The 15,657-nt window shown below is 36.4% G+C and overlaps 1 long non-coding RNA gene across 2 annotated transcripts in view; it reads left to right on the top strand.

Moving 5' to 3' along the window:
- Positions 1-15,657, top strand: part of LOC139827634 (uncharacterized) — a 74,257-nt gene that overhangs the window by 45,143 nt on the left and 13,457 nt on the right. For both annotated transcript variants that reach the window (XR_011738513.1, XR_011738514.1), the window contains exon 3: positions 7,349-7,602. This is a non-coding gene — a long non-coding RNA (uncharacterized lncRNA). The remainder of the gene's footprint in view (positions 1-7,348; positions 7,603-15,657) is intronic.

The following is a 15,657-nucleotide window of genomic DNA, read 5'->3' as shown; positions in this document are numbered from 1 at the left end:
TTCTCTAAGGGCTGAAGCCCTGTCTAAACATAGAGTTTGTACTGCTTTAAATATGCAGGTTCATTTAAAGTAGTCAAACTGCAAGTCACATCCCATCTTCCCCTTTTCTAACACTGCTGTAATGATATAAAGTGATTATATCAGGATAGTTTATTCCAATATAGAAAGGGAAAAGAACAAGCTGTACTGGTTTTATCATATATATAATGGTATGATTCTACCTACACCAAAGGTTCAAATGGTCTTGTGCATAATGTTTAAAAATAAATCACATTCTTAACTGAAGCTGTTGAACTGATAGGAAAGCAGTTTTGATAGGAAATCCATTTTAGGCTCAGCTTTCTTTGCCTGCACATCACCACTAGCACAGTGGAGAGGATCAAATACGGGAGTATTACAATACCATTGGTACTTCAGGTGAATATATCACTGATTTTAAACTTTGAAAATACTTTGAAAAGGTTTAAACAAAACAAAAAGATACCTCTCTGCCTTCCTGACTGCCCAAACAGTAAAGATTATCTACTAGTGCTACCTTTAAGAACAGAAGCAGGTATTCTGATTTTTTTCATAGCCTCCGTGTATGTAGTATTTAACTTACTAACCTATTTCAGTCACTCCAGACAGGTTCAATATTATGAGGAGTTGTGATAATTTCTCAGCACAAAAGGTATCGCAGTAAATTTTTGGAAATCATATTGCCACTGATCCTTGAAACACCTAAAGAATGTGTATTACATTTACTGTTTTGATAGATCATGATCAGCCAACATGACCTTCTACAGGCCACAGGTCAGAGAATTTCATCCTTGCCATGCCTTTTTTCTCGTTCAGAAGTTTCTTCTTCATTAGAGAGCATTGTGAGACAATGAAATAGTTCCAGAAAAGTGGTAGAATAACAGACGAGCCTGAGGCAAGCCAACAGCAGAAGCATCATCAGATCCTCAGGTCTATTTTCCTATTTTCAGTCCAAGAGGCTATGTAGTTTGTAAAGGTACCACAATATCTTCCTCCAGTTATTTTTGCAAATTCCGACTGCAATTGATTCAAGAAAAAAACTGTTGTCTTCCTTTGAATTAAAGGAAATTGTAGTGTACTAGTAGTATATGTAGTGTAGTAGTTTGTATGTTTCCATATTTATCTCCCTAATATTTTTCTTTATCTTTTCTTTTAGCCTCTGAAATGTGGTGAAAGGCTAACTTGTGTGTGTGCTTATTATGAGCAATTTGCACTGGTATAAAGAACTGCTCAAATTTTAATAGAAAACTTGTCATTTGTCTTGATTTTTTAAACACTTCTTTCACAAGTGCTTCTTTTCTGAGGATGTTTCTGTGCCTGTTTTTCTATGGAGGTACGTTATTAATAATTTTTCTGTCTAATGAAATCAAGTTACTGTGTCTGATAGAACCAGACAGACAAATCCTGATCTTTTTTGTAATGACTCTACAGACTCTAATGAAATTTCCTTGAATTTGCACTATGAGAACGGGGAACAGCCTGTTTCCTGGTCTTGCTGCTCAAGTGTGTGCCCTCTCAACATGAGGTGGACAAAGATTTAATCAACTATTAGACTTGGTGTTTTGGTCATCGTGTCGTCTATCCCATCCCTAATCTGTTTAATTTGCTTTTGTTTTCTTTTATTTATTCTGTTCATCTGATTTAATGATTGTATTTTTCTTCAAACCTTCTTCTCCAGCTACTATGAAATAAATGCATGGAGGTATTGCAGCTGAACAGTTTCCTCCTTTGTAAACCTGAAGAAATAGATTAATGTCATGAAAACCTCTGATTAAAAAATTGTTCTAGCCTTGCTTTTCCTAAAAAGATTCTCTCATCTGCATCTTCTAATAATAGTCCTAGCTTTTCCATCATACCTTCTTACTATTCCCACCTTTGATCTTGTATACATGTACGCTTTTCATGCTGAGAGATGGGACTGAATGAGCATTGACACATCTGTGCAAAATATTTTTTTTTCATAACAAAGCAAAACAAAAAATTCATGCAGAACTACTTGAGGAGGTGGTAGAAGGACAAATCTACGTCTTGCATTATAATCCTCAAACACAGGGACATTTCTTATTGTCTGTAATAATCTTATTGAAAATCTCGAGTTTCCCATGTAACCAGGATTATATGATCTGACCTCGAATAAGTTAAAACATCAGGGTACATGGTATTTTACCATTTCAAATATACCGCTGTGTACTAACAAAATGTACTTTTTACAAATACTAAACCCAACAGATAAAATGTATGGGACAACTATTCAAATGACAGTTTTTCTACTGTTTGACTTTAAAAATGTCAAAGTAAAAGACATCTACAAAGCATACATTTTTACTTTACATTTTTAATGCATCTTGCTGGCTGCATGTTGCACATCTTGTGATAGCACTTGCATTAAAATCAATACAATGAAATGTGACGTGTCAGATCAATGAAATGACCAGCACCTCTCCATGTGTAAATTGAAAGGGCATGCAGAAAGTTTATGCAGAAAGAATTGACAAAACAGATAAATTATATTGTCTAGGCTATCTTTTTCTGTCACAGATAACAAAAGATTTGGATGGGGCATTAAAATGTAACATATCTTTTTATTTCTTGGTCATTTTTACATCTTGCAGTAATCATTACAAAAAAAAAAAAATTCTTAGCACAATAAAGGATTTTGTCTTTCTGTAGTCTAGGTTTTTTTTATAACTGTTTGGCATGTTATTCTTGTTTTCTTGCACTGTTTTCTGCATCAGAAAGTACATTCCAAACATAAACGCTGACTTTGGTTTTGTCTGTTAAAATGAAATGGTAATTCCATTTAATCTATTAACCACATTTGTTTGCAATTATAAGATATATATTGCATACTTTCTTGCCTTAAAACCACTTCACAATCTGTTACCTTCCATTTACAGAAATGGAAGTGCTATAGTTATTCTTACTTTCTGCTTACATAGGATTCCTCAAAATATCTCTAGTGACATCACACTTTCAAACAAAAATAATGATTTATTAGCAATTTTTAGCTGGATATTGTTGTTGTTTTGCCATCTCATATTAAATGTGCTTCTTCCTTGGAACACTAAAAGAACATCATGTAAATTAATCAAAGCATACGAGCATATTGTCGCTTAAGGCCTTGAAAGCTATTCTATACATCCTTCATACTTGAGAAAAAAACAAGTAATTAAATGGTTCACTCCTTCAAACTAAGCTAGTCTTTAAGAAAAACAAAAAATCACAAAACCACAGCCCACTCTCTCACAGTAGTCTTTTATGCCTGTGCACAAATACAGAACTAAACACTTTAAAAAATACTCCTTCCTGGAGAAGGCACATTGGGATTTAATATTTGCCCCCAACAACGGGTTCACTTGGCTAAGCATCACTGAGCATCAATGTATAAATTGTGCACTCTCATTCAGAGCCAATGCATTTCCACAATATAAGTGCATGAGACCACATGCTGGTATTCTCCACAAAAGTCACTTGTTATTTAAATCAGAACTACAAACCTGCTCCCTCACCTCCCCCTCTCCAGCCCCTAGAGGGGCATATTCTCATTAACATTCTTAATGTTAATTGGAATTACATGTGCACATCAAGAGGAGAATACACCTCCAGATGCGATATTTGCAAGCTTCATATTAAGCCAGGCTGTGTTGAAATAAAACACGTCATTGAACATAAAGTCCTATCTCGATTTTGAACAGAAATATATGGTTTTTTATATACAAACCACGTCTTAGACACAGACAAAAATGAATTCAGTATGATACAACCACAGCCTCCATTACTGTAGGATCTGATCTTGCCGTTTCTCACTCATGTGAAAAATCCTACTGTCTACGAGGTACTTATAGGCTTATGATACAGCACATTTTTCTGTAATGGAAATTAGTTGAAGATCTGCACAATTTTAAAATGGTGACAAGAGAGCATGACTTAGACTCACTTGTTCAGAAAAGAAGCTATACAGTTCAGTGCAAAAATTAATTTCAAAAAATTACAAGTTTAGTGCCCATATTTTCTAACCTCATAAAAATAATACATTTATTTAAATAAAATATGTCAGCTTTCAAAATATAATCCTCTCAGAAATAAGCTTGCTAAAGTATAAAAAATAACCAACACTAAATGCACTTTCCAACACTCTTTTTAAATTCACTGTAATTTTACAGTTTTAATAATGTTTACACTAAGTTTTTTTACAATTTCTGTTTGCAAAATGTAAATGGAGAGTAGATTAGAAAACAGTGCAATCTGAAATCTGGAAAGCCCAAATAGATTAGTTTAATCTGCAGAAAATTCATGCTGGAATAATGTTTTCTTCATTGAGCCTTTCCACTTCGATATATTTTCTATTGTTATTTTTAAGAAATTCGCTCAACAAATCATAAGCATCTCCAACATAATTAGATAAAAGCTCAGTCCCAGAAGCAAGGGGCAGTTTTGACTCAACAGGCATAAATTGAGGTTTCATTCCTTTGAAGAAACTCTCTTAATATTGTTACAGAAACATACATTGAAATAATGTCAAATTCTACTAGAAATCATAATAAATAAAATCATATGCTGAAATATCTCAGCTAGAGTTCTCCAAAGCTGTAAAACATACACATGCAAGTCAGACAATATCAAGGAAAATGGGGTTCGAGCTAAGGAAGATATTTAGTAACGATCTTTCTCCATGTAATGACATGCTAGGTTTAAGCCCCTGACATCCTGGAAGTGCTCGTGTAAAATCTCATTTGCCTATTCTTACTTGCTAGCAAAGATGGTCATCAAAACAAGACTTGTTTGGGAATCAGTAAGGCAAATGTCACATCTATCTTGCTAGTATTAGAAGAATACAGAAGACATGTATGTTAGAACATTTTTAAAAAAGGAAAAAACATTCCCCTTCCCACACTAAAATAATATACTGAATGCCAGCTTTCAGGTATGTGCAGTCACAAATGCATAGAAATGAGAGAGAAAAAAAAAAGAGAAGCCTTTCTAGGTCATCTATTCCATCCATCTGCTGGAGTAAGATCACTCTCTACAATATACATGCTAGAGCTTTTCTCAGTCATATTTTAAATGTCTGGTTTCCATCTGTTCAATTTGACCTTACCTATTTCATCTTGGGTAGTTAAAAAGGCTGCTGTACAGTGCAATAATTCAGGGCAACATCTAAAAAAATTTAAAAATCAGCATGTAAAAGTCCTCTTATCCTTAGTGCAGCTAATTTTAAAGATAATGTTCACCCACAAAAGATCAAACTGGACAAACGGTGCCTATAAGACCATGTCGTCTGCGTGCGAAGCGTCATCTTTTACTGTATCATATGGATTAGATCCTGAGCTAATCAGTCAGATTCAGAGCTGAACTGCTTTGGGTCCATCTTACAATGCAAATATTGGGGGGTGGGGAATGTTCAACTAAAGTCTTCTGCATTTAATGAGTTGCCTTTTCCATTCTTATTAACTAAAATACTTTAACCACTTCGTTTTTTTTAAACTTAAATAATTATATTAGATGTAATCATTATTTTATTAACATTTTTCTCCAAGGATTTTTCTTTCTGATTATGAGTACTTTGCAATTTCAGACAGTATGATGGATGCTACTCTTCTATGACAAGAATTTTAACAGCCCTTCTTCAGCACTCAATGCACACCCAATTATGCGTCTGAGCTAGTAACCTTGAATTTATGTTGCCATGGCGACAAACTGGTCATGCATTATGGATTATCATTGAAATTCTACACCCCTACCTAGCATAATGAGAGTTGGGGACTTAATCAAATCAGCCATTCTGTGTGACACAAAGTGAAGAACTAGCTCTTATTGTTCAGCCTGGAGAAAGGAAGCAGGCCTGATGGAGTGGCAGCTGCAGTGCCGCAGCCTGATAGATTGCCCTTATATACATTTGTGAATGTATAGACAGATGGTTTTCAATGCCTGGAATTTCTGGCTTAGGAAGCAGCTGTTCGGGTAACCTCTGCCGTCTCACCTTGTTGTCATGGAGCGTTGCACTGAGACTGAGAATGCGGACGGGTACATTCGCAATCTGACCGAATTTAGGCGACATGGCACCCCTCTTTCGTCCTGGGGAGGCAGGGCTGGGGGGAGGCAGAGCTGAGAGGGGGAGCGCTCCCGCAGGCTGAGCAGGGTGCATCCTCCAGCCCTCTCCTGCCCTGCCTGTGCAGAAAGGGACAGGCAAAATTGTTCTGGTAAGTCATTCCTGGGGATTTAACCTAGTTTGCGTGTCTTCCACTGTCTTGAAATCATGGTGTGACGTGCTGTATGCGCGCAGTTCAGGCATCAGTAAAGGCACCCAGGCTTCAGGTTACCATACTGTATTTTGTTTGTGTCTGAGAGAGAACATCAGCTAAGCTAAGGTCAGAGCTGAAGAAGGTTCATTGCCAGAATGAAAATCAAACCAAGTGGATATGAAAAATCTACAACCACTATGCACTTCTTACTTGCCAGACTCCCTCCTTATCACTGAAATTTCTGTCTCTAGTCTGAGGTATTGTAGGAAGCTACAGAAACTGCTGGGAAATCATTACCTTCCTTTTTAATAAAATAATAGTAAAACTGTAGAAATTTCTAGAAGAATTGGGCCGTAATAAACATTTATAAAGCTTTACATCTGTTTAGTGTAAGTTCCTGAGTATTATGTCCTACAACAAAAGGAAGATCTACATAGTATCACCCATTTGTTCTTATGGTTATTTTTTCCTATTTTAGCCATAAACATCATTATTTTTCTCTGCTTTGTCCTCCATCCCTCAAAGCTTTAAAAGCTTTAATGCTTCAAATCTTCTGATTCCTCATATATATTTATTAAAAAATCCTTACTTTCCCAAAATATTCATTAGCCAATTATTTTGTTTCATCCTTATTTTTTCCAAGTCTAGCTGTTTTTCTGTAATATAGTTCATTTCCTCATTCATATGCATAAGGTGACCATCACCATGGTTTCTGCATAGGGAGCGCTATGTGTCTGTCAGCCTTGCCATTGCAGATTCTCTAGACCTGTGATTTCAGAGCATGCAACATTGTACCAGAATAAAATCTCACATGACAATAAAGTTTCAGAGAAATACTTTATTTCATATCTAGCTGCTTCATTAATACCACTTTTCTTCCCATCAAACTCTCTGTGTTTGTTTTGATGTATAAAGTGTAGAGCATGAACATGCTATAATGATATTTAATTTTCAATGAATGTGCAGGAAATTAATATTTCAGCAGGTTTTTAAAACAAATCAATATACAGGTTTTTCAGGAGCTTTGAGTAATCTAGTTCTCTCTCTCTCTCTCTCTTGCTCTCTCTCTCTACCTCTACCTACACAAGTAAAAACAGTCCCTCACCTTCTGTGCACCTTTTTACTTCAAGAAGAGCCACCACTCTCCTGCGTTGACCCAAGAGATTGCAGTAGCTTCCTAGAAGGTTTTGCAGTTTATCCACCAACAATTTGTGAACTGAAATGTCCCAGGAAAGCTCGGGCATGAGAGGCTGCACCCACATGGGGTCTGATTCTGCAAGATCTCTTCCAGCTGGAGCCAAGGAACATGTTCGTGCCGATCTCTGGGGGTTCATTCTCCCAGGTAAGGATCCTGTCATGTCAATAAATTTGTCCTTTAAGCACACTCCAATCTTTACATTAGCAGCTTTCAATTACTGTTTCGTTACTAGAGAACATCAGGGGACTTTCAGAATTTCTTGAATTATTATCCTTTTTTATTTTTTTTTTTCAAATGTGCTTCACAAAAATTTTTCATTCACACGAAAGTGTCTTTGACAACACTACCTGTTTGACTTAGAGTAAGGAAGGAAATTCAGAGCTAGGGATGGATGGGATAAATAAATAGACATATCATTCTAATCTTTCTCAATGAAAGAATCAATGAACCTTCTTCAACTTTAATTTACAGTGCCTGTAATTTCCTTGTGTTTCTAAATTTAAGCCAAACCCTTAAAGCTAATGTTAATGTCAACTTTACATTACTTAAATTAAATTTTTTATGGTTGAGCAGTTTTTATTGTGTGGGCATTTTGGAAAAGGATGTTACAGTTGGATCTAGCAGAGTGAGCCAAAAAAATAACAGGGCATGCTTTAAATTAAAACCTATAGAGAAAAATAAGAAATAAAAGATTACTAACATGGACAAAGGGAACTAAGTGCCTTCTTCTGTTTAAAGATATTCCACAAGAAAGGAGATAAGTTTTTCCGAACGTTTTTCATCAAATGTTTTAAAGAAACAATTTTAGTAGGGTAGGCTGATTTCAAAACCAGAGCAACAGGATGGTAAGGAAAACTACATCTGGGCAAGCACAAATACTTGGGCCCAAGTATTTAATGTATGATCAGATTGTATACCTCAAGGAATAAAGAAGTGTGTACAATTCTGTTCCTAATTGTAGGAACAGCAAGGAAATAACTAAATTTAGAGCATATTTTTACAGCCTTTATTTAGGCTAAGTAGAAGTTTTCCAAGGAATTACATCTGTTGGTCTCAGTAAAATTAGTATCAGGAGTAAATTTTTATTTAGCATAACTTATGCTCCCAGAGCAGAATCTGAATATGAAAAAGTATTTAAAGTTTCTGAAACATAATGTTGCCATTAGAAGGAAAAGCTGGGAAAGACATATTACTTCTGAGTTATTGTCACTTTATTTTTATGCTAATTTGTGTCAGGCATTATTGACAAAGGCTGTATCTGGAAATAAGCATTTATCTGGAAACTTTAACCCTGTCAGATTTAAAATAATGTCTCTTGATCTTCTTAATCAAAGAATCATCCAGCTCCCACCTCCTTCCCTCCCCACTCCCCCCGCCTCCAGCACCAAGTAATCAAGCATTAACTGTTTCCTTGATAAAATAACCCTAAAACAACCATTTTGTGGGTTGCAGAGCAACTAATTTTTCTCTTTCAATTTACAAAAATGAGAGACAACTGTAAATTTTCGTTTACTACTTTTATTTTTTCCCCATGTTATTCATGCACTTTCTTGCAAGGGTAAGTCCATATAAATGAATATTGGGTAGGATTTTTCTGTCATGTGTGAGTGTAGTGGTTGCAGTTCACCTCTGCACTGTTTGATGTCCTTGGCTGTCGGTCTTCACTCACCATAAGGAGGCAGAAGAAATGATGCACTTCTCACCTAGCTCCTGCTCACTTTACTGTGGTGACAGCCAAATTGTTAGCATTTTAGGGACTCAAAATATAACTTACCAAATTCTTAAAATTTGCAGACTTTTTTAAGAAATAAGGGGGGAAAGCTGCATTTTAGTCATTTTGGAATGAGGAGATCAGAGCTGAAGAGCTGTGCAGGGTGATACAAGATACAGGTAGTGTTGTAATTTCAGAGTTTGAGCAAAGTACTGTCTCCATGTCTAAAAGGCCATGACAGTTAGTGTACCAGTAATTGCAGGTTTGCTTAAAGATACTACCTCAGTCTTAGTATGTAAGCCCTCTTATTTTGCTTAAATTCACCCATTTTGTCACAACCAGTGGAGCCAGATGATATGTTTCCCTTCACTGTGAAATGCATTTAATCAGAAGAGTGGAATGCCTGTGTAGTGAGAACATTTTTATAATCCACTGTACCAGCTTGCTCACTTCCGGGATCTCACTGATATGCTTATGAAATCTTTCTACTGTCACACTGAGATGTTTCATTTCTAACTGGAGCTAAGCTGATGAGAAACACCAGAGTTTACGATTATACTGACAGCAGGACTCTCACAAAAATATAATTAAAATTGCCTTATTTTGTGCATTTGTGCATGTGTGCGAGACTTTTAAGACGGTCACATGAAAAGCCCATCCTCCCCATGCCTTTTGAAGGGCAATTTGAAAGCTAAGTATTTACTGGTATGATTCAAATGGATCCTATGAGTCTCTTATATTGCATTTTGCTTGGGTATTTGCTCAAAGTTGTGTACAGTCAGAATCCTCAAGGCCCCAAAAAGCCCAACCAGTTCTGACCAGCCTCCCCACACCCTGCCTATGGCCCCAGGACCAGCCTTGTTGCTGTCAGTCCCAGCCCCAGCAGCATTTGGTTCTGGCCCCCACCGCTCCCGGAAAGTCCACAAGCCCACTCTCCCACAGCTCAGCATTCATAGAGATACAGACCAATAAAACCTTTTTTTTAGTTTAACAGAATCCTTTAATATCTATATGAAGTTCTACTTTGCATATTTACTCACCATTAGTTTATATGGAAGTATGGTGAATAGAGACACAAGAAATTGTATTTAGATACCATGTACCAGTTTGGGCATCCTGTGCATGAATGTGTGTATGCACATCTCACTGATACACATAGATGCTCTTTTGGACACTTCCTCTGTGAATACTCAATCTTGCATTTCATATAAATATTAGGGAGCATTGTTCTTTTTCTTTTTTTTTTTTTTTTTAAGGCAGCCATGCTTAAGGTGCATATATATATGTATATACGTATATATATATATACATATATAAAATATATATATATGTAGTTACATACACCATAAGGAGCTCCAATAAAAGCAAGTGCACAGAGAAAAAATGTCAAGAAGGAGATTCTCTTCCACAGTGTGCCACTGCCTGAGCACTGGGCATGTGTCATGTGTAAACACTTCTGCCTCCACCATCGGGGTCTGCCTAATGCCACTGGTTCAGGTCTAGTCACCTCCACCGATTTACACCAGCTTTGCTTTTGATCCAGAAGGTCAAAAGCTGATTTTCAGAGAGAAGGTATCGGATAGGAGCTAGAGCGTTTGCAGCTTAGCAGGCAACCTCCAGAGACAAGAGGTTGCTCTTCATTAAAAAAAAAAAAAAAAAAAAAAAAGTAATTATTGGGAATAAATTTGTGGCAAACAAGTTTTCTGGTACCAGAGTACATGTGATAAGCTAGATAGCAGCATGTGCACAGAACAGACAGTATGTCCAGAGACAGGTCCTGCACGTTTAATGATGCTAATTGGGGTAGCTGAAATCCCACAATGATGATGCAGAAAAAGAACGTCTTGGGATGGTCATTTAATCTGGAAATAGCTTTAAAAACTGGAAGACATATGTCCCTGAGGACAGCCTCTGACAGATTAACCGCCTGGGCTCTGCAGCCCTCTCAAGGCAGTGTTATTGTTTTACTTTAAAACTTGTAAGAGAAAGGCAGGCAGGACAAGCCCAGGACATTCTGGTGCAAATACTTTACAATAGAAGATAAAATGAAGGCACAAGAACAGTGTAAGCAACTCTACTTTTCACTTTAAGGTCCTCATCTACTGTTAGGAAAATTAGACACACAATTATTTGACTGTGGTTCTTTAGAAACTTTCCTCATGTTACAGAGTAATTTGATAGGAAACACCTATTTCAACTGTCATCAAAACTTTTATTCTTAGGTGAACTTTCTTTAAATGAAAAAAAGGACAAACTTTCAAAATCACTCCTAACTGGGCACAGATATAGAGTCTAGCCAGTTATAGCATTAGTACATACCACTGTGTAATTCACTAGCATACAAGCACACAGATAAATACATTGACATTGCTAAGGTTCAGTGTGCAACAAAAGATACCCCTTTAGCACACTAATTACAAATAAAGCTGAGTGGCATTAAACATGTCACTTCTACCAGAGCTCAGCATGTGATACCCGTACACATTCCTTTTCAGACCACATTATTATCCCTTCTTCCCTGGCAAAGCCTCTCCCAAACAGATGTTAAGTCAAATGATGAAGATACTTTCATATCTCTGCAAAGTGTAAAGCAAACATTAAGAAAATGAAAATAACATAGATGGCTGAATAAGAATTACATGGTAGACTAGATTTTAAACATCAGATTTATACAAAAGCATTATTGTTTCATGTGAATATGCAGCTAAATACGGTGATGCAATGAATGAACAAATGTAGATACTGGACTTTTATGCACTCTCACTCCTACCTCACTATATATGTAATGTGATACAATAAAAGCTTTCATTTTGTATACAATGACAGAGCTTAAATAAGCAGGCCAGTTTTTTCTTATAGACAGCTCTCACTGAGATAAAGTTTGGAAACAGATACACAGAGCTTTTCTTGGGGAGATAAAACAAGGAAGGTTTTGGGAACATCTGTGAGAGACAATTTTTCTCTTTCTAAGTAAAATAAATTAAAATTTCTCACAGATATAAACATGTTAAGTGTCTCTTCTTTCCATAGGTATGGATTTCCTCTAAGAACAGGTAAAAATAAATAAACCAAACATTGCCTCTTTTATACAATTCAGTGTTTCAGAAAATTAGTAGAGATGAGCCTTTACAGTGAGAAGGAGGAATTTCTGATGTTGTGGTGTTCAGAAACTGACTGAGCTCTTTATCGAGGCAGGAGTCACCAGGAAGAGCTGGATCATGGACAATCCTATACCTGCAGACAATGGGCCAATAAGAGAATAAGGAGTTAATAATTCTCATATTCCAGCTACTTACACTACAAAACACAGACCTAGATAATATGGGAAAGGGCTTTTGAGTGCTAAAAGAAAGCGTAGCTAAAACTTCTTACCCAATATGCTGGGCAGCACTAGAAAGTATATGGACTACTTAGTGAAAAGGAGATACAAGATTCAGCCACTCTGAAAACGTGAGAGAAACAAGAGCCCAGACTTTTCCCATAATGTGCAAACCAGAGCAAGGGCTGGCCCAGAAAAATGATAGTGTTGCATATGTAGGAATCATGGCAGTGAACCAGCAAGTTAAAAATTTAGATTCAGATTTTACTCTTCTGTATACAAATTATGTGCAGAAAGTCTGTCCAAAGCAGCCCCACATATTAGAAATATTTGAACTAGTTGGAATCTACATCAATGTCTTGCTTAAATCCTTGAGGTATGCTGTTTTTGAAAGCATAGTAATACACAGGAATATAAAGTCCCCTCAACAGGGCTATGAAATGCAACCTGTCATGGGGTAAATCTACAGGGCAAGCCTAACACTGCTGAAAATGCCTCAGATTTGCTGCAGGACTACAGTGTATGACTATCATGAGCATGTGAGCTACTGGATGGAATGTGCAGGGTAAAGAACATGTGCACAGCCACCACATTGAGAATCCACAGAACTTTTAGGACTTTTCACCAAGAATAAGAGTACTACATATGAGGAAATCCTGACAAATTTCTCAAGATTTATCCAGTGTACATCTCGGGGGGGAAAACAGATACTTCAACAAAACCAAACCAAACCAAAAAGAAAAAAAAAAAAAGGCAGTCAAGCAATAATCTTACTTCTCTAGCTGGTAAGTAAGTCAGGTTTTGTGTGGTTTTCCAGAAGAGAAAACCATTAAGTGTTTGAACATTTTATGCTTTTATATCATAAGTGTGACAAAATAAAGAACCCATAAAATGAAAGAATGAAGCTTGAGAGATATCATGCTAATCTTTCTTGGGAACGGGTTGCCTGTGACTGGGCCCATCAGTGGTGCCACTACCTGGGTGGTGGGTATGGGTCTCCTTCATCAACAGTGACAGAGACACGGCAACAACTTGAGTGTAGAGATGCTGAAGCAGAATGTGTGCAAACCTGGCTTAGAGGGATGTGCACAGGGAGGAAGGGTCGACCCAGGCTTCACTATCAAGCTTTAAGCTGCTTTTCCTAAATTCTAGGTGGAGTAATATTTATATTTTGCAACAGCTGTGTACCCTACATAAATAAAACTCCATTTCACACTCAGTTGTCCTTTGGGAGAATGGAGGGAGGAACCACAGGCCTTGGTGGAAACAGCTTATGGCAGGTTCAGGCCAGGACTCTATAAAAAAGATAAGTGGACAATACCTTCAGGAGCTATCTTTGCTTGCACAAGGAAAGAAGTACATGTTTACATGCCATATTAGCTTCCTGAGTTGTTTTTTTTTTTTTTAAATAGCCATCAGAACCATGGGATTTCTTATTTCCTTACAAATAGGAAAAGCAGCACATAAAAAAACAGATTTAAAAAATGTACTTTGTTTGTACACTTCAGTTAAATGCTATTTATCCTCTCCTGCGAGGAAAAATGTCATTCTACAGCCTCTTTCCACAGTGTTTAACCTCAATATAAATATGTGCAGTCCTCATGTTCGAGTTTTTTTTCCTTAGCCAGAAACAGTCGGCTGGAGCATAAATTGATTTTTTTGAAGACATGATATAACATTATGTGTGATTATACAGTAAAATAATTGGTTTGTGTCTCCTGTTTTATGTTCTTTAGATCAGGACCATCTTACTGCCTCAGTGAGTTTGTCTCACTGTGTGACCTGTTTAGCTGTAATCATACCTTGGAGTCTTTGATTACAGTAAAAGCTGATGCCACGGTGAAATTTCCTTTAATATTTGCATTGTGAGACCTGTTGAAATGATGCAATGTCCTTCTCTGAAGTGCATTACCTCAGTGTGTCTGTGAATCAGCATCATTAGATCTGCATGAGTTCATCCTTAAAAAGGATTAAAAAAATATTCCCTGTTCTGGAAATGGGGGGAAAAACACTACTAATAGCAATTCTCATTTTATTCAGAGTTTATGGCATTTCTGTCCTTGTTCTGCTCTTCCTTTCACTTTGGATATTTAACAGTTGAGAGTAAAACTGGTAATTAGGCAATAGATGGACAGAGATTTTGGTGTACACTGCTGCTTATCTGCAAGAAATTATTCAAAATACTCTATGCAGAGGAGAGTCTGGAGCATTTATCTATCTATCTATCTATCTATCTATCTATCTATCTATCTATCTATCTATCTATCTATCTATCATCTGTTAAATATTTATCCCCCCCACCCATGGTCCTTTCTTATCAAAACTTCTTGGACTGATTTACTTTTGTCTGATGTCTGAATGTCCAGGATGTTCTGCTTACTAAAAGGCAACACAGGAGAGCAAAAGAATAGTAACATCTGGCATGTTACAGGAGTCCCACTAATAATTCTAGATAAATCTCTGTTGGAGTTTGTACTGAAACAGAAATTTAATTTTTTGTTGCATTTAACACATATTATTCAGTTTATAATATTTTACTTGGGGTAACAGCAAATGAATATAATGTAATTTCAACTGCAAATGACAAAAACAAACTTGTACATTTTCCTGGGATTGCTATGATACAATATATAGAAAGGCTTTCTTTGTGAATCAGAGTCTGAAACAAGTTTTATGCCCACATTTAAATTTATTGTTACTGGTCACTGTGGATGAGCCCAAGAAAGGAAATGTGTGCTATTCTTTACACGAGCCCTAAAACTCTTGCCAGTGCAAATTGTATGAATAGCTCTAAATTATTGTCTCATGATGATCAAGATAACAAGAACCAATGAAGCTTGAAGCATTTTGATGAGGTTTTATTTCTTTCAATCAACGTTTTTCTTCATATTCTTTCACTTCGATTACCAGTTTTGCCAACATATTGGAGTTTTGGTGATCAAAAATACTAGAGCTTCAGAATTTCTCTGAAGATGAGAATTTTTCAAAAAACATTGCTATTATTGTCAATTTTTCAATTAATAAAAAAAATCCTAATATGACAATGTTTTGTCAGAATTCATATGACTGTGTTATACAGTAAATGCATTTGCGTCAGGCAGAATGTTAAGAAATAGATATATTCACCAATTTCCATCAGTTTCAACTTCAGATTTCACATAGACATCAT

Source organism: Patagioenas fasciata, chromosome 3 (assembly GCF_037038585.1).
Source record: "Patagioenas fasciata isolate bPatFas1 chromosome 3, bPatFas1.hap1, whole genome shotgun sequence".
NCBI classification, from domain to species: domain Eukaryota; kingdom Metazoa; phylum Chordata; class Aves; order Columbiformes; family Columbidae; genus Patagioenas; species Patagioenas fasciata.
This window is presented reverse-complemented; position numbering and strand designations above follow the sequence as displayed.